Here is a 20,499-nt window from a genome sequence, read left to right as displayed (position 1 = left end):
GAGTGATATTCTGGTTCCCAATAAAGTTATTTGATTATAGAAAGAAACCGTTAACAGATGAATAGCATGATATCTAAGAGCAGAAAATAAATGTACAACTTAAGGAAATGACAGTACTGGAAATCAAACTTCAGAAAACAAGAGTCAGCGACAAAGACAAGATGATCTCGTATGCCAATAGTTATGAAAAGAAAAGGTGAAAAATTGCCCCGGGCTGCCTATGAAAACCTGCAGAAAACACTGATCAGTTGTAACCATAAAAGAGCAGCGATGAAAATGTAAATCAACAGAAATCAAAGAGCTTTGTTATGTACAGCTAATATACATGATGAAATAAAACGCAGCATTTAAATGACAACTGTACAGCTAATATACATGAACAGAAAAAAAAGGTAATGCAATTGTTAAAGGGCAACTGTACAAGGCTTCAGTAAGCAGGGGCCCTCTGCCACTTCAACCGATTCAACGAACAGCTATAAGCTTAAGTTTAAACCAGTCTTCTCATATATTAAAGAGCAACGTAAAAGTGCAGTGGGGAAATACAACAACATCGAATTACATTACAAAAAGATTAACACAAGAGATTAACTTTTTCAGCGTTCATGGACGCATTATTTATAAGGAAAGAAAGCTAAACAGATTAACTAAATCTACGCTATTAACCACGCTGCCAGAGACACGTAAATCCTCTTCAGCCCGGATCTAGGTAACTGTCATCATGTTTATTAAATCTGAGAGGTATGGTTGTTGGATTCATGCTATCAGGATGTCTTCGTGGCTAAGGATTGTGCCACGTAGCTTCACGTGCTCAAAAATAGAGCTACGCAGAGCCGTGCCACCGCTGAACACTTCCGTTGACTATCCTTTGCCCCTTGTTTGACCGCGGGCTTTTATGGCCGTGTTGGATGATCTGGAGGGACACGTTCCATGTCCTTGACTCCTGTAACTTGCCCATGTGGCTCATTTCTTCAGAAGACACCTGTAGCATGGTGTTTGACAAAACGGCTGCGGAATCCTGTGTTGGTTGCAGAAACCTGGGTCAGCTGCGGAAACCTGTGTCGACTGCGGAAACTGAGAAGCTTCCGCAGCTGTCTGAACAAAATTCTAAACCAAACAACAGTCATCAGTGTAGTTAAAAAACCATGTCAAAAGCTCGTTTTTAAACTAAAATGCAATGATTTAATCAGCGTGGTGGATGAAATGAGTGGAAAAAGAAGGCTGAGAGGGTGTATAGGAAGGTGCAGGTTCGAGGCTCAACATACCCCCACTGTGAAGGTGTTGCATGTCCTCATGCAACCAAAACTTAGTTATTTTCCCTCAATCCATATGCTCTGAGGCTTCTGCAAGAACATCTAGCCCTCTTCTCTTTCTCTTTGATGCTAAAATGGTCCTTGGTTTCCTGATTAGACATTTGAACTTAAGATTAATCAATGCCCTGCTCAACTTTTTACACTTTTTCTTCAGCTTCCTGTTCTTCTTTTGCCACAGTCCTAAATGGAGCATGGTATTATCATGGACAATCTTGTCTACCTTACTCTGCTCTTTGAGTGCTTCGTTTTCCTGTTTGATGTGCCTATTTAGGACTTCCAATTCAAACACTTCCTGTTTTAAAGACTGTACTTGTGCATCAAGTGGCAAGGTGGTGCTTGGTCCTATAGCTGATTGTTCCAAGGACTCTAGGTAGTTATATGCTTCTTGCTGGTTGGAATCTACCTCAAGTGTCTTTCTCGGCCTGAACTCAAATTCTGGTGAAGGAGGACTGCTTTCTCTTTCCGGCTGAAAAGGGCTTTCCTCACGTGGAGGATTTAGCTCAATGCTTGGCTGAGTTGGAGATTTCTCAAATGTCTCTTTATCTAAATCAATAAAGTGAGACTGTTTTTCTTGGGCTACACTCTTCTTTCCTTTTAGCCTACTGCTCCTCCTCACGTGTGGACTAGTGCTCTTTTCCTGTGCACTCTGTTTTCCTTTTTGTTTCTTTGTTATGGCAGCAGCTTGAAGATGTACCAATCTTTCTGCCAAAGTTTGAGAATCTTCCTCTATGGATGGTTCAGGGGATGGATAGGTTTCTTGAATGGTTATTTTGCCTTTGTCCTTCTTCTGTTTCTTGTTTTTAGCTCCCTCCTCTTCTTCTTTCTGAATAGTTTCCTGAATGTCTATTGTAGGAGAGTCTTGGGCTGTAATATTCTTTTCTCTCCTCCTACTTCTCTTTGGAATTTTTGGGGAACTGCTTCCAGAGGCTTCAGTTAGTTCTTGGAAGTGGTTTCTTGTCAAAAAATTTTCCCAAGTATCCTTTGTGTTTTTCAACTGAACTTCAATAAGGATTTTTATGAACCCGTGATGGTAAAGATGGGGTTCAATACTGCCTACGTGTTTTTGAACAGTAGAGCTCATTTTCTTCAAGCTTGATAACAGAACATAAGGCAAATTAAGGGTATAACCTTCCATAAAACTCATCATTAGCCTTGCATGATACATGTACATGGTACCAAAACGACCCTCGCATGTGATAAATTTCTGGATAAGTAATAACAGAGTGGACCATTCTTCTTTTATTGCATGCACAGGGATTCCTTTGGTAAATACAGAGGTATCCATACCTGGGTTTTGGAGCATTGTTTTCCATATTTGATCTTCCACGCTTCTGTTTTTGAACCACCTTTCACCTTCTTGTGGAAGACTTGTTGCAGCTGCTATTGTGGCCTCGGTCACTGTAAATTTTAAGTCTCCTATCTCCACTGCGTGTCCATTAAAGGACCATGCAAAGGCTTTAGTCACTTCTTTGTTATAGCCCCTAAACTTTTGAATGAATCTCAGCCACCTTGCTTTCTTCAATGACTCCTTCGTTTGAGGATAACCCTCCAGGTACTTTGGTCCTTCCTGTTCAGCTCTTAGTAGTTTTCCCATTCTTGGCTTTAAATTCCGACTGAAAATTCTACTGCGTATGAAGGTTCAGGAAAATAATGGGCTGATTACGGGATTCTTAGGGTAACTGGAGTGGCTGTAATCGAAGTTTAGGATGTATGTGGTGACTGTAACCAGGGTTTGGAGCAAACTGTAGTGGATGCAGCGGAAATGGAGAAGAGAGAATGGTATGAGTACCGAGGGAGTAAAGGGTAAGCAACAGTAACGAGTTCAACATCGAATGCATGCGGGAGTGAAGTGATAAATGGGCAGAATAACGGCTGAGTCCTTTTGAATCGGATGACTTGCACACACGTCTCAGCAGACGGCTGCGGAAATTATGGTGAAGGAGAGCCGTAGTATAGTAGGTCACGTCTCAAAGTATGGCCAATAAATGGAAGAGCAGTCCATAAATTTAGAATGATCATGGGACCGTTAGAAATGAATAAGGTGTGTATGGAATGACATCGTGGAAGAGGAGTGGTATGGGGCTTGTCGTATCAAATCATTGCATTTAGTGGAACTTGCCATGGTTTAAATAACTATGCATAATAATGACATTGAATTGTTATTTGGTAGAGATTTTTGATCATACCTTTGGAAGTTTATCATTTCTTGATTAAGGCTTCTGACCCATGGTTGTTCTTTGATCTTGAAGATGCCCCATGTCTTTGCTGCACTTGGTGATGATGACACTAACCTTTGACTGTGATTTTTTTGAAAACAGAGTGATGCCGGCTGTAGAGACAGAGTGATGCTGGCTGCGGAAATCGTTTCTGGCTGCGGAAACTGGTTCTAGCTGCGGAAACGGTTTCCAGCTGCGGAAACTAAGACAACACCCCTTTAACTGCACAAAGATAGTTAGAGAAGAACTAACTAAATAAAATAGTCCTGAGAGGGACTTTTATTGATGGAATGAAATGAAATGAGTGGAATGAGATGGAAATGAAGTGGAATGGAGATGAAAATGAGATGGAGGTGAAGTGAAATGACAAGTGAGGTGGAGTGAAGATGGAAAGAAAGAGAGATTTTTTTTGGAAAATATAGAGTGTCAGGTACCCCTGATTTTCACTCTACATTTTCTGTATAAGACTGCCAATCTATGATTGGTTTTCAGGCTTATACAAAAGTTTTTTTTTTTTTTTCAACTGAAAGAAACAAAGACTAGGCTGATGGAGGAGAAGGATTCCTCTCCACCAGCCTCATTGCAGAATTTTCTTGAAACATTTTGACAAAGTCCTCTTTTGAGAGTGGCTTATGATAAATTTTCAATCGGTGGCCATTCACAATGAGAGGAGTTTGAAACTCATCAATGGTCTTGACTCGAACTGCTCCATTGCTAAAGACTTCGTCAATCTCATATGGTCCAAGCCAATGAGTCTGAAATTTTCCTTTGAAGTCTTTAAACTTGGAATCAAACAGTAACGCCCAATCTCCCTTTTGAAACTTTTTCTCTTTGATATATCTGTCATGCCACTTAGTTCTTTGGTGCTGAACTAGATCAGTCCTTAAAATTGCATCTTGTCTTATTTCATCTAGCTCATTCAGCTACTCCATTCTGTGCTTTTAGGTTTCTGATAGATTCATCCCCAACTGAATTGCCATCTTGAAAGTCTTGACTTGAAACTCAATGGGGAGCAGGACTTCTTTCCCATAAACAAGTTCATAGGGAGAATGTCCTGTTGTGTTCCTCCATGTAGTTCTATAGGCCCATAAGGCTTCAGGAAGCCTTTCTGCCCAATCTCTTCTGTGGAGATGAACAGTTTTGGTGATGATGCTCTCAAGAACTTTGTTTGTAGATTCCACTTGACCATTTTCTTGCGGATGGTACGGAGTGGATTTTCTGTGCTTGATTTTGTATTCTTCCATCAGCTTCTCCATCAAGTTAGATGTAATTTGACTTCTCTGATCTGTCACAATTTCTCTTGGGACACCAAAACGAGTAAAAATATCCTCAAAAAGAAATTGAACAACTGAATTTTCAGTGGCAGAAGGCAATGCCTTGGCTTCTACACATTTAGTAACATAATCAGTGCAAACCAATATATACTTCTTTTGTTTAGATGGTGGATTAATAGGTCCAATGAAATCTAAAGCCCATTTTTCAAAGGGTTCGATGAGTACCTGTGGCTGTAATGGCATTTCATTTGAAAGAGTTGGTCTCCCAACTCTTTGGCAGCTGTCACACCTCCTGACATATTGTTTTGCATCTTTGAAGAGAGAAGGCCAATAATATCCTAAAGAAAGGATTTTATAGGCCGTCCTCTTGTCAGCAAAGTGTCCACCGCATGGTTCATCATGACATGCCTTAAGGATGTCAGGCATTTCATCTTCCTGAACACATCTTCTGATCACACAATCTAGCCCTGTTTTGAACAATTCATTAGAAATCCATGAATAATTTGAACTCTCCTGAATAATTTTCCTTTTCTCATTAGGAAATAAGTGTGGAGGTAGCTTCCCTGTAACCAAATAGTTAGCAATATCTGCATACCAAGGAGTTTTAGTAGTTACTGCAAACAAATATTCATCTGGAAACTTATCCTCTACAGGAGAATCTTCGTTAGTATTTTGGATTCTAGACAAGAAATCAACCACTGTATTTTGTTTCCCTGGTCTATCTAACACAGTGATATTGAATTCTTGTAAAAGTAAAAGCCATCTTGTAACTTTGCCATTAGTAACAGGTTTTTTCATGAGATATCTAATTGCAGAATGATCAGTATGGACAAAAGTTTCATAGCCAGTTATATAGTGTCTAAACTTGTTGATTGCATGAACAACAGCTAAGAACTCTTTTTCAGTCACAGTATAATTTAACTCAGTAGGAGTCAAATTTTTACTGGTGTAGTAAATGGCATAAGGAACTAAATCCTTTTGACCCAACACAGCTCCTAGAGCTGTATCTGAAGCATCTGTAGAAATATGGAAATGAAGTTTCCAATTTGGCCCTCTCAAAATAGGTGGTTTAGATATTCTTGTTTTCAAAGTTTCAAATGCAGATTGACAATCAGGATCCCACTTGAATTCACAGTCTTTTGTAAGTAATTTGAAGAGTGGAGATGCTATTTTGGTGAAGTTTTCAATAAATCTTTTATAATATCCAGTAAATCCAAGAAAACTTCTAACATCTTTTTGACAATTTGGAATAGGTAACTTGGAGATGACTTCAACTTTTGATCTATCAACTTTAATCCCATCTCCTGAAATATGATGTCCTAAAACAATCCCTTCAGTAAACATCATAAAACATTTTTCATGACTTAATGAAAGATTTGTTTCTTTACATCTTATAAGGACTTTTTTCAAATTTTCTAATGCCTCTTCAAATGAATTACCATAAACTGTAAAATCATCCATATAGACCTCTACACAATCATGAATTAGATCAGAAAATATTCCTAGTACTGCACTTTGAAATGTTGCGGGTGCATTACATAATCCAAAAGGAAGTACTCGGTAAGCAAAAGTTCCCCATGGACAGGTAAATGTGGTCTTGTCCTGATCTTCAGGTGCTACCTGAATCTGATTGTAACCACTAAAACCATCCAAAAATGAGAAATACTTTTTGCCTACTAAAGTATCTAATACCTGATCAATAAAGGGTAAAGGAAAGTGATCCTTCAAAGTTGCTTTGTTCAATTCCCTGTAATCAATGCAAACCCTCCATTTACCATTCTTTTTAGGTACTATAACCAAAGGAGAAACCCACCGGCTATCTGAAATGGGGTAAATGAAATTTACAGTAAGTAACTTTTGGAGCTCTTCTTTCACTATCTCCCTAAGGTTTGGATTCATCCTTCTTTGATGTTGTCTGATTGGTCTACTGTTTTCCTCAATGTAGATGTGATGAATGCAAGTCTTAGGATCAATACCTTTCATATCAGTATACTCCCATGCAAATGCAGTAGAATGTTTTTGCAAGATTTTGGTTAGCTCCTCCTGTTGTGATTTTTCCAAATTTCTGTTGATATTCAATGTTTTTCCTGGAAAAATCTCAATGGCAGAACTACCAAACTCTTCCATAGAGAAAAGAGACATTTGTCTAGATGATAGACACTCAATGTCAGAATCCAACTGAAATTGTGTGTGGTCATATTCTGAAGATGGTTCAAAGTTTTCTAATGTGTTCAGAATTTGACTATCTTCACTGATCTCAGAAATGGTAAAGACAGGTTGTATAGTATCTTCATCATCAACCCACTCATTATCTCCTATTTCTGTAATTGCTTTTGCTGGAGGATACAGATTGAATACATATCCCCAGACCTACAACTTATGAAAGCATCAGTTGTGGCTAGCCAAGGTCTTCCTAAGATAAGAGGATGTCCTCCTAGATTACTCTTGGGAGTTAAAATCATGAAATCCACTGGATATTCCCAAGAGTCTAAGGAGACTGGAATGTCTTCTAGTACACCATCTGGTTTGATAATTGATCGATCTGCAGGTTGCAATAAAGTAGGTGTAAAAAGAAGATTAGGAAGTTTTAGCTGTTCCATAGTCTGTCTACTCATGATGTTGATAGCAACCCCTAAATCAATCAAAGTATTTGGTATTTCTACCCCATTGATATGTGTTTTGACAATTGGACTACCGGGATCTACATATTTCTGCATAGTAATTTTTCCCATCATGATATCTGCAATTTTCCCTACCAGGTGGATTCTTCTGGTATCTCTTGGTTTCCTTCCTGGTCTTTTAAGACTCAACTCCTTTATTGTTTTTGCTAGAATAGGAATCTCTTTAATGGCTTGTAACAAGGGAATCTTGATACAGACATTCTTCAATTCATCTAGAAAATTATAGTCAGGCAACCAAATTTGTTTTTCCACTCCTTTGTCAATTTGTAATCTTTCAGGAAAAGGAGGTGTGGATAAAGATGCAGGTTGCTCAACTATGGGAGTTGTGGGGGTTAACTCTTTTTCTTTTTCTTTTTGAGTGTTTGGGTTTTGAAGAGATGCTTCAGAACCCTTATTGGCTTCAAGAGAATCTTCCTCAAAAATGCTTTGCTTTTGAGCATTTATAGAAGGCTTATCTAGGACTCTACCTGATCTGAGTTGTACTTCATTGAGAGGAACAATCATATAGGTAGGAAATTGTTTACCTTCCATCATGTAAGCATTTTGAGGGTTTTTATTATTGGGGTTTGGCAATGGCTGAGAAGGAAGTTGATTTGACTTCTGTTGGAATGGAAGCAAGAGTTGAGAATTTGGATTCTGTTGAGAAGGTTGTTGTTGTGTTGGAAATGGCAATGATAGTTGTGGATTTTGATTTGGAAGTTGTGGAGCTTGTTGGTTTTGAAAAGATGGGGGATATTGGTAAAATTGAGCAAATCTCCCATAAGGATTTTGCATACCTTGTACCCATGATTGAAAAGGATTTTGAGGTTGGGACCAAGGTTGTTGCCAAGGATTCCAATTTGGTGGGGGTTGAAAGTTCATAGAGTTGCTAAACCCTTGATTTTGTTGCCCCTGCCAAGGTCTCCTTGCAACAAAACAGAGAGATTCGATTGTATTTGGATCTTCTTGAAAGACAGCTTTGAGCCCAGGAATTGAAGGACAATCCTTGGTCTCATGATTCTCTGAACAAATTACACATGTTTCTACAACTTTTGCATCCAAGGGACATTCCCTTAGAGCATGTTTCTTCCTACACTTTGGGCAAAAGATGGCCAAAGCCTCAGCTTCTACTTTCTGCTTATTGTGAATCTTAAGGGTGTCTAGTTGCTCGCTAAGACTCCCTAAGATGTCAGTTTTGAATTCATCAAGCATGTTGCCAATCTCAGCCCTACTGACTGATCCAGTTGCAGATTTGTTTGCTCTGATGAGAGAAGGAGCTCTAGGCCCTTTTTGAGTTTTAGATTTCCCCCTTGAGAGATGGACACATAGCTCTGCTATATCATTGAGTGAAAGTTGAGATATATCTCCCTTCCCCATCATGTTCAAAATATCTATCCATTCATCTCTAATGGCTTTTAATAGAAGGGCTTTCAAGGTCTCCTCATCTAAGTTATTCATTTTTGCTCTTTTCAGGTTGTATTGAAATCTTTCAAGTAAATCCTCCAAGTTTTCATCTTCTCTTTGCACCATTTTGAATACCTCATCCTTGTGATTGGTGGGCATACAATAGTCCAGGTACCTATCCAAAAATGTTTGTTTCATATCATTCCAAGACCTAATGGATTGAGTGAGTAATCCCATGAACCATTTCAAGGTTGCTCCTTTCAATGTTGAAGGAAACAGTTTGAGTTTTTGAGAGTCTTCCAGATAATCATAAGTTCGACACACGACTTTAAACTCAAATAGAAATGTTTTAGGGTCCTCATTCCTTAACCCATGGAAGTTTGGGAGGACAGATGGTGAGATGTTTTTCATTGTGGCTCGGGAGTCCTCATCGACTATAGGAAATCCGAATGAGTTATCTCCATCCCTATTTCCCCCAATGTTACCTCTACCTCCTCCATTGTTTCCTGCTCCTCCTCTACCTCTACCTCTACCAAATCCAGTTGCTCCTTCCTCTGTCATGGTAGTTTCCCTGGAGACTTCAGAGTCTTCTGGTTCTTCTACTAAGGGTGAACGAGAAGGATTTTCTCTTTCTTCTTCTTCAGATGATTCTACTTCTTCAATTACAATTTGTCTCTCTGTAGAAGGAAGGAAAGGATCTCTTTCTAATTCAGATTCGATGGAAGGTGTGGGAGAGTCGACTCCTGCCTCTTGAATTCCAGGAATCCTAGGGCTAGGAGTGTAAGTTGGAGATGATGGAGGTGTCTCTTGTCTTATTCCTTGAAGTAGATGGACTTGTAAAAATCGAACTCTTGGCTCTAGCTAAAAACCTTCCCCTAGAATCTCTTGCTCTATGCATGTCATTTTTTTTTATTTTTTTCAAGTCGGGCTAATAATTCTCTTTCTGATCTTCCAGGTCACTCTAGGTGCAAGAAGAGAGCATACTCAAGAAACTATTAAACCAATAACTTTATCTTTTCTGATCCTCCAGATCACACTAAGTGCAAGAGGAGAGCATACTTTGAGAGGTTATCAATTTTCCTTCCTTGAAATTTTCTTGTTTTTTTTTTTTAAGAATTTGGCTACCTAATTTCACTTCCCCGGCAACGGCGCCAAAATGTTTGGTCAATTTAGTGTGATCTAAATTGCTATTTATAATGTCAACCCGGGGTTCGTAAACTGACGAAGTGAAGTGTACTATATGTACTAGATAACCATTTCCTTAGTCTTTTGTCGTTTTTAGTTTTTTTTTAAGTTTGTTTTTGGATTTATCTTTCCCTAATGTGAGATGATGAAAAGGTGATAAAGCAAGTGAAATATGGATGATTATGGTGATCTCTAAGTGGTTTTTCAAAACTTAAAAGAAAGAAAGCTTTTAAATAACTGCAATGAAATCAATTCTTAAAAAGAAATAAAGACATCAAACAATGAACTAATGACATCGGCCCAGTATCTTTGTTGCTGAATAAAAAAATGAAAGTGAAATCTACACTAAATTCAATTAAAAGTAAGAACAACTAATCCACACTATTTCAACTTTTCAACTCAATCTTCCTTGTGAAAAGATATCATGAAATGTTAAGCAATGTGAAATCCAAAAGAAGTTAAACTGCATAAAAGAAACTAATCACACTACTTTAACTTTCTTGACCTTTTGCCTTTCAGCTTAATTTACCCTGTGAGAAACAGTCATGAACAAGTCAAGCAATGTGAGATCTAAAGCAAACTAAATCAAGCTATAATGAGTGATATTCTGGTTCCCAATAAAGTTATTTGATTATAGAAAGAAACCGTTAACAGATGAATAGCATGATATCTAAGAGCAGAAAATAAATGTACAACTTAAGGAAATGACAGTACTGGAAATCAAAATTCAGAAAACAAGAGTCAGCGACAAAGACAAGATGATCTCGTATGCCAATAGTTATGAAAAGAAAAGGTGAAAAATTGCCCCGGGCTGCCTATGAAAACTTGCAGAAAACACTGATCAGTTGTAACCATAAAAGAGCAGCAATGAAAATGTAAATCAACAGAAATCAAAGAGCTTTGTTATGTACAGCTAATATACATGATGAAATAAAACGCAACATTTAAATGACAACTGTACAGCTAATATACATGAACAGAAAAAGAAGGTAATGCAAGAGTTAAAGGGCAACTGTACAAGGCTTCAGTAAGCAAGGGCCCTCTGCCACTTCAACCGATTCAACAAATGACTACAAGCTTAAGTTTAAACCAGTCTTCTCATATATTAAACAGCAACGTAAAAGTGCAGTGGGGAAATACAACAGCGTCGGATTACATTACAAAAAGATTAACACAAGAGATTAACTTTTACAGCGTTCATGGACGCATTATTTATAAGGAAAGAAAGCTAAACAGATTAACTAAATCTACGCTATTAACCACGCTGCCAGAGACACGTAAATCCTCTTCAGCCCGGATCTAGGTAACTGTCATCATGTTTATTAAATCTGAGAGGTATGGCTGTTGGATTCACGCTATCAGGATGTCTTTGTGGCTAAGGATTGTGCCACATAGCTTCACGTGCTAAAAAATAGAGCTACGCAGAGCTGTGCCACCGCTGAACACTTCCGTTGACTATCCTTTGCCCCTTGTTTGACCGCGGGCTTTTATAGCCGTGTTGGATGATCTGGAGGGACACGTTCCATGTCCTTGACTCCTGTAACTTGCCCATGTGGCTCATTTCTTCAGAAGACACCTGTAGCATGGTGTTTGACAAAATGGTTGCGGAATCCTGTGCTGGCTGTAGAACAGGGAAAATTTTAAGAACCCCCCCTAAATTTATAAATATAATAAATGGGCGAATCTCCATGGTATATAGGAAAAATGGAAGGCGATTTTATCAATAACCAGTCATGGTGAATATTTTACTCAATTATAAAATCTTGTAAGATCTTGGTGAGTCTTTCACTAAATAATAAAACTTTGTAAAGTCCTAGTGAATCTTAGCATAGGCTACATGCTGGTTTAATTCCCCCATTTAAATAGGCTACATTCCAGGTGAATACCATGAGTCAATACCATGTGCCATTTTGGTGAATACCATGGGTCAATACCATGTGCCATTTTTATTTTTATTAATTCTAATATTAGGGTTAATAATGGTTTTTTGCATGGTATTAATAACAATCTAGTCCATGGTATTTGTCCCATAGTATTTTGGCCATAGGTTTCACCTAAATATAACCCATTTTTTGAGTGTTCGTAAATATAAGGTGACTTATGGAGTAAATATAAAAAAATGTTTTATTTGTTTACCATACCTCTCGTTTATTTATATTTTTATTAATTTACCATACCTCTTTTACAAATATGGTATTTGGCCCATAGGATTCACTTAAATAAAACCTCTTTCTTGAGCCTTCATAAATAGAACGAGGGTTATGGACTAAATATAAAAAGAGGTTTTATTTATTTACGATACGTCTAGTTTATTTATATTTTTATTTATTTACCATACCTTTTGAGTAAGTATAAAAAGACGTTTTATTTATTTACCATACCTCCACTTTACTTATATTTTTATTTGTTTACACCCTTACATGTATATAAGGTGACTTATGGAGTAAATATAAAAAATGTTTTATTTATTTACCATACCTCTCATTTATTTATATTTTTATTAATTTACCATACCTCTTTTATAAATATGGTATTTGGCCCATAGGATTCACTTAAATAAAACCTATTATTGAAAATGGGCGAATGGATTCACTTAAATAAAACCTATTCTTGAAAATGGGTGAATGGAAGGTTGTAAGTCCTAATTTCAAGGGTCAAATTTACCTTTTTTACCCTCTCCCTTAAAATAAGGTGGGCTATTTGAGGTGATTTGTAAAAATGTACTATGATATAAAACATTCGCCCACTAAAAATTTAAAACCCCTTAATTTCGCCAAAGGGCGAACATTCGCCCCTAAAATTATCCTTGCTGCAGAAACCTGGGTCAGCTGCGGAAACCTGTGTCGGCTGCGGAAACTGAGAAGCTTTCGCAACTGTCTGAACAAAATTCTAAACCAAACAACAGTCATCAGCGTAGTTAAAAAACCATGTCAAAAGCTCGTTTTTAAACTAAAATACAATGATTTAATCAGCGTGGTGGATGAAATGAGTGGAAAAAGAAGGCTGAGAGGGTGTATAGGAAGGTGCAGGTTCGAGGCTCAACAGAAGGGCAGCCAAATTCAACTCCCAGCCCTTCATTTGACTTGTCAGGGCCCCGTTGCACTCGGCGGCTGCTACCACTGCACCCTCTAGTAGTACAAAAGTGTTCGTGGTACGGGTACGCAACATCGGCTTGGCTTCGGATGTACCTTCCGCAACATGCGGTGCCATCATTCCTAGGGGTCGCACTTGTAATGCCTGTTACTGCACTCTGAGCGCCCTCAACACAGTTGTCTGCTCCGTCACTAGTTCATCAAAAGCATCCTTAGTGACATCGTGAACTGATTCATGAATGTCAAGAAGGTCTCCCTCGGTGAGCTGGATTGGGTCAGCGGAGGTCTTTGTGGCCTTTGTCTTTTTCCGCGAGGCTGGCTTCTCATGGATGCGCGGCCTCTTGAGTTGGGTCGATTTTGGTGTCGGGTCCGTGCATTCCTCTATCTCTACCTCCCCCTGTATGTCCTGCTTTGTGGACATTTCCTGGCCTTCCTCGGTCTCTTTGGTGGACGTGATTGTGGTTTCTACCATCTATGTTGCCGCTGTTACCTCAGCTGCCTTCTGCTGCGTGGCCACTTCTTCTTCTTGGTGCCTTCTCTCCGCCAGCTACGCGATGTGTAGCTTGGTCTCTGTCTTTCGCTTTTGTGTTGCAATCTTTTCCATTTTTGACAAGTTCGAGGCACGCCACTCCGGAGGCCAGGACACCATTACCGCAAAGATCGCATCATCCGTTGCGATGAATGGGAGCTTTGCCCATGTTCGTGTGGGATCTTTGCACGCCTAGATATACAGGTTATGCATATCTGCCTTGAACTCTGTCGCACTCTATAAGTTGTTATGGACTGTAGGAGACAAGCACGACCTGCGATTGATCCATGTTCGTATGCTCACCTCTACGAACACCCAAAACACCTTTATCTCACAAATCCTCATTGCGTCTTTCATTGCCCAGAGTGATGTGTACCTCGTGGCTTCGGGTAGGTCACCCTCAACCATGGGAAACTAGATATCCTTTGGTAGTTCTCCTGCAACCAACAAGATGGATAAGAGCAACCACGCATAGTGGAAGGTCTTACCCTGCTCCTGGGCCTCCCTATAATGTGTCGAAAACTTGTCATAGAGGAACTGCGCCCAATTGAAATGGACCCCCTCTGCACATTTCTCTACTAATGGAATTACAGACACTGGCACCTCGTCTGCACGACACTTCCTCATCAGCTTGCCGTCCAGTAGCTGGGTGGCTAGGCGCATCCCTTGGTCTTTGATGCTTACGATGACATACCCTCACTTCCTCTTCTCTAGCTTATATTTGGCCTTCATAGCTGCTCTTTCCTGATATGGCTGTGGAGTCATTTCCTTTGATGGGCAGCCGAGAAATTTGGTGAATCAGATCGGTTGTGATGTGAATAAGCTCTTCTAGCCAGAGATACCCATCATGTACTAGGCACAATAACTACCGAATGACAAAAATTGTGATGGGCGCATGGTGGTAGTGGGGTATCCATTGTAGATGGAGTAGCCCAGCCTTCTCTACGGTGCGTAGCCATTTCTACTTTAGTAATCTCTCTGTGGCCAACTGTGGGAACTTCTTTCCGTCTGCGAGGTCCCAGTCTTCAAACTTCATATTAGGTACCCATCCCAACAACAGACCTTCAAACCTTATTTCATCAGGAAGGAGCGGGGTCTGGAGCGCACTCTTTGTGGCCTCCAAGTCCTTTGGTATCTTGGCTTTCCCCTTCCACGAGGGGATGTAGGGGGGTAACTTTATCACCGAAGGCACTTGGGAGACATTCTTCGCCTCATCGTCCTGTGCTTCAATTTGGGTGATCAGGGCTTGCAAATCTTCCTCCTCCTCCTCTGTTTCAAAGGTGATGGCTTTTCCCTTCTCTGCCATTGATAATTTACTAAACTGTGGGTTCCATGGTGATACCCGGACTGGCCCCATTGTTTGCTTGTCTTTCTGTGGTCGCGGCATGCATGGTGACTTTGGAACCTCTGGTGCAACTGCTACCTCTCCAAGCTCCTCCTGGACCATACAGGGCTCTGGGGTAACTTCTGCGAATTGTACTCTAGTTCTCATAGCCATCATCTTGTCTATACTGGATCCATTCGGTCACGTACTCAAGGGTGGCAAGAGTGCTTGGTGCTCAATGCTCTATACTGGCTCAAATATTAAACAACCAAGTACTACCTCAAGGCTAACCTGAGAGATTTTATAGTATCGTTTGAATTTGAATTTGACCATTCCCTCCACTTCTGAGTCATTAATACCTTCTTGGTGGTAGATCGTCCCGAATCTAGCTCTTAATTCCTATCTTAATTGCCCGCCGCCCGCTCCTTTCTGCTTTAAATTGGACCTCTTGTCATGAACATTGACATCAACAGTCACCTTCCAGCCTACCCACACAACAGCGTAGCCCCTTATGCGCGACCGCAACCCCTGTGATATACTGACCCTACGCATAACCTCCTTACCACACAGTGCTTCTATAGACTTGTTTATAGTCCCATGCTCTCTTTCAACTATTGGGAGTGCTGAGACTGTGCTTCCTACGGTTAGTCAGTTGGTCGCACCACCAGTGTGAGGCTTCATGTCACCTTCCAACCCGGTCTACGGGCCTTCCCTAGTCACCCTCGCGCCAATCCGTGCCTCTCATTCTTCCTTATGCGGTGTGCTTCCCTAGTTACTTTTTCTAATAAGGTGTAGTCTCATCCATGCTAGTATAACCAGAAACTCTCGACGATAGTTTTCTAGTGCAGTGGCAGGGTTGCTCATACATTGTCCTATCCTTTGGTCGACGAGTAATGCTTGCACAATTTTGGTTTCCAGTTTTCTGATATCTGCGTCCATTAACATGCTCTTCTAATTCATTCATACCTGCTCTTCTTTGAGTTCACGAAGCTCAATGTTCCCTTACCAAATGGATTCTTGAATCTTCATATGTTTGTCCTCGCATGGCTACATAATTTCTTCGATCTGGTCCTCACGTGCTTTCCCAATTATGGAATTTATTGCATGAGGATTCTTTTCCCATGCTACAGCCTTGAATTTTCTTGTCGTCTTCGGAATCATTCCCGCACTTAGGTTCATGTGCATGGCCCTATAGGCCCATCGGACCACTGGTATGCGCAGGTCCCAATCAGTTCGTTCCGCCCAGTAAACCTTATTCAAGATTCTGCGTACCCTCTTGAATGCTTTTATGTGGAAATTTTTCAGTGCGCGATGCTTCTCCTGCTGCTACAGCTGGTTCTAAGTGTTGATCCTTAGTCTAGGGTGCGCTTGAATAGCACACGTCTGCACCCATCGACACAGGTGGGAGCGTAAACTGCGTCATCCTGGCTGCCTGGTTCTCGTTCGGCACTGGGGACTTCCAAACTGTAAGCACATCCACCTTATACATTCGCGCCAATTTCCAATGGTCTTCTAATGTGTACTCCACCACCGTGCGGGTGTCACGTGCAACGCCCATTCTAGCGCACCGTACCGCTGCTGTTCCGGTACTACATTTTCAAATTTGTCTAAGAATTCATCCATTGTTGTTACCCCATCATATGTTGGAAGTTCCCCTGCTTCTGTCGTCACGCACCATAGTGATCTAATCATCATGTTCCAATTTAGCGTTGTCACTTCATGCAACTAGTTCTGCTAATGTTCTACTTCTTCATCTAAATCCAAAGTACAGGAACTGTCACGTTCCCACGAGACTCTCCCGTCTGCAGTCAGGCTCACTTGATCCTGGTCTTGTGCCGTTATCTGGTAAATGCAATCTACCTCATCGTCACTGTCATCACCATGCACAGGTTCAGTGTACCGTGCTTCCTCGGCTGGATCTAGCGGAACTACTACGTGTAGGGACTTCTTCTCGAATATCATCTTCTGCTTCTTCAGGTTAATGACTCCATTCATATCAGTGGCCCAGTCTATTCCTAGCAGCGTGGGATAAGGATTGCTGTCATCAACAATCTCTATTACTTCAAAGTCTATCTGTGTGCTCATGCCTTCGATATCAACTATTACCCCTTACAACCTCCCCCTGGACAAAATCTTTTGTTGGTTCGCCATTCGTAATTGAATAGGGGACCACTGTAACGCGGGCCTGCCCATGCGTTCCCATGTCTGCTTAGGTAACACATTTGCGTCGGACCCCAGGTCCAAGATTACATGATCCATTTCGTATTCACCAATCTGCACCATCAACCTCATCTCCCTTTCGGTGTGCAATGCATGCTTTCCCAATTTCCGGACTACGTGCGGTTGCCCTGACCCCGTGCACCTGGTGATCAACTCTTGTAGTCCCTTAACTGCCTTATTATCTCACAGTAGTGTCATGCATGTCTCTAAAAAGGTAGTAAGCATAGAAGGATCCATTCCTGGCTTTGGTTGATTCTTACTACCTAAAGTAGAGGCCTCCGCGAAGCTCTTCTTAGCTTCCATAAACATCTCCTTTGCGCGTTCCAAGTCAAACTCAAGTTCCTTTGTAGGAGCCTTACGAACCCATGTATCCTCCTCGGGCTGCTTCCCCTTATCCTCTCCTGTGGTCACACCGCTTCTGAGCACCATATTCACATTTGGGTCTTCTTTGCATGGTTCAGATCTCATCATTTGGATATTTTGAGTCGGAGTAGGCTGGAGTACCCCTTTCTCGTGCATCTATGTGATCAACGTAGGACAATCTATCATTTCATGATCAAATTGAGCATAGTATGAACAAGATACTGTCATTCGGTTGGTACAATCGCGGGCGTAGTGCCCTTGTCCTCCGCAATTGTAACAAATCAATTATCTACAACCCCTTCCTGGGCCCATCCCTCCTCGTCCTCGACCTCGCCCTTGAAATCCAGTGCGCGCCATCCCCACGACCGGTGTTGAAAAATGTGCAACAAGAAATGTTAAATTTAGAATGTGCTAAAAATAGACCTGCTAAAAATAGCATGTCTAAAAATAGCAGTTTGGCCAGTGAGGTCATTGGCCACATTGGGTGAGAGGTGAAACTGCTAAAAATAAAAAGTTCTAAAAATAGAATTTCTGGGTCCCTTCCTATTTATAGTAGTTCCTAGTCTATCTATAGGAAGTAAAATTAATTTTGGTATTAACAACAGTTGGAAATATTAATTAATTAATTCAGTTGAGTTAATTAGTTAAGGAAATTCAAATTTGAGCTCTTTGTGAGCATGCACATGAGTTGTCCCACTGATTGAGGAATTTATCCTTAATTTCCTCCACTGATTGAGGGAATAAGTATGAGTTCTATAATGAGAGAATCAATTGACTTAGTTCTAACTAGTCAAGTCCAGTTAGATTATTTTAACAAGTTGTTAAAATAATAAAATATAGTTTGTTAATGCTTGCATGCATGTGACAACTATTATTTTAGATAACTGAGGATTCACTCATGGATAACTGTTGCATGTCAGTTCTGTCAAAGACCCAGTTGAGATCAGATGTGGGACAGTGTAATATCATATGCTTGACTATTTCTAGTAATTAGTTTCTGCATGGTTGAGGAACTAGTGTCCTCAAAGATTGCGTAGTTGGACCATTGGTTAATTTTGGTATGTTGGAATTAATAACATATGCTTTTGATATTATTTCCTAAGAAAACTATGCAAGGACCATAGGTAAAGCCTATATAAATAAGGCTTGGTTGGTTCATGAGACATATCTTCATATCTTAATAGCTTGAGAGCTAATTCTTTTTGTATTGTGAAGAGGATTTCCACTTGATTGATAATACATGGTTGGGGTTTTATGCTGGTGCTTTCCCCTGGATATATCTTGTGTTATGTGTGATTATTTCTCTTGATCAATTATGCATGTTTCTACTTGATGTTTCTCATGAATTCGATTATGCTTCCGCTTAGTGTTTTGTAGAAGTAGAACAAGTATTATGCTTTAAGACATTGCATATATCGGTTTGTTCTACAGGTGAAATTTCTATAGCTAGGTCGAGGCCTCTCGTTTTAGTCTGCATTCTATAGGCGGGGGTCCACTCCATCATCAACTCGTAGCTGCGAAAAGTATGCTCTTCGTGGCCCACCGATCTACAGACATTACAAAATAGCTACTGCAGAGTCTGTGTATACTTCTACAACAGATGACAATTGTTCATTGTGTGTTTTCCTCCTATCTGACAGATCGTGCACCATAGTGGGGGTGTCACACTCGGCCCTGCCTGAGTCTCCGGTCTCAACGGCATTGGGCCCCTCCTGCCAAGTAGTTCGCGAACACTGGATAGTGATCCTTGTCATGGCCCTGACCTTTGCATTTTGTACACCATACTTCCTCGTGTGCCTCCGACCGCGGTGCCCTATCCTACTTCAAGCTCTACATTTCCAGGCAGAGGTTTTGTAGCTACGCATGGATCTATTTAACTCCTAGCCCCAAATCCTGTATCGGTGTTTTGTGCAACCTCATCGCCATCTCCAATGCTTCATCCTGGGTTGAAAGCTTCTGCTGTGACAACGTCATCCTCAGGTGGGGTGTCAAAGACGCCACAAACCACGCGCGCTGCTACGCATCCGTTAGCATCATATTATCCTTGTGGATCACATTGTTCAGCTGCTGATCCAGATCCCATGGGGTTTCCCCTGGAAGCATCGCGATCTCCTTAAATCTGATGATTGACTGCTTTTCTGATTTCGACCAGCTAAATTCTCTGTTCAGCACATTCTGGATCTCTGCTATTCTTGCATTTGGGTGATCGTTCGAGTGCTTGATATACCATGTCAACACATGATCCTACAGCGCGCTCACCAATGTAGCTCTCTTAATGTTATCATCCTTAACCCCTTGTGCTTCCCACACTACTCTTACCACGAACCAGCACTAATCCGGGTCCTCATTTCCTACTCCTTTGAATATGGGTAGCTTAATCGTGCTTGCCATACTGAATTGCTGGTTTGGTGGAGGTGGTGCGGGCAAAGATGGTGGTGAAGGAGGTGAAGCGCATGGTGGCATAAGCGGAGATGGTAACTGTGGAATACGTTGCCTTATCAAACTGATCACACTCCTTGGAGAGACCCGAGCGAGCTCTTCCTCGCTCTCTCACGAAGGTGAAATTAATGGATTGTTTCCTAATTCCCTGCTACCTCTCTAGACCTTTCTTCTCTGCGTCATTCCAAACATTAATGTATTCGCATCACCTGTTTTTCACATAATAACACCTTAATCCAGGTATTCAAAGATTTGATGTACTTACCTCGCGGTCCCTTGAGAAAACATCTTTTTGATTCGTTGTAGCTCACACTTGTGTCTATCACAAATTCATTGATAAACGCTCCTATTATCCGATCGAGCCAATGATCCACAGGCCGCGCAATCTTATCTCCTGATGTCTCTAGCCTGCGCACTAACTCCGGAGTCCACACTATCGATTGATCGAGCTTGTACCTTCCCTGGCTATCGACTAACCTCGCA

Source organism: Pinus tabuliformis, chromosome 1_1 (assembly GCF_031772625.1).
Source record: "Pinus tabuliformis cultivar Carrire ecotype Pingquan chromosome 1_1, CPIR1, whole genome shotgun sequence".
NCBI classification, from domain to species: domain Eukaryota; kingdom Viridiplantae; phylum Streptophyta; class Pinopsida; order Pinales; family Pinaceae; genus Pinus; species Pinus tabuliformis.
Note: the sequence above shows the minus strand (reverse complement) of the source record.